This window comes from Buceros rhinoceros, unplaced genomic scaffold (genome assembly GCF_000710305.1).
Source record: "Buceros rhinoceros silvestris isolate BGI_N320 unplaced genomic scaffold, ASM71030v1 scaffold26246, whole genome shotgun sequence".
NCBI lineage: Eukaryota > Metazoa > Chordata > Aves > Bucerotiformes > Bucerotidae > Buceros > Buceros rhinoceros.
This window is the reverse complement of record NW_010416183.1, coordinates 3,069-3,291: the sequence shown is the minus strand read 5'-3', so window position 1 is coordinate 3,291 and position 223 is coordinate 3,069.

Below are 223 nucleotides of genomic sequence, written 5' to 3'. Positions count from 1 at the left end.
ACTGTCGCCTGGTTGCGGGGCGAGCGGACGGGCTGTGAGCTGCTGCAAAGCTGATCTCCTACAGCGACCTCCGCGTGCTTCGGTTGCGTCGTGTGGCCCGAAGTGGTTTTGATCCTTTATTCCAACAGCGGCCGTGGGCTGCGGGGCCCTCTCTCTTGGCAGCTGTGTTCATCAGTCGCTGCTTTGCTCTGCTGTTTCTCCGGAGCAGCCCGCAGGGGTCAGC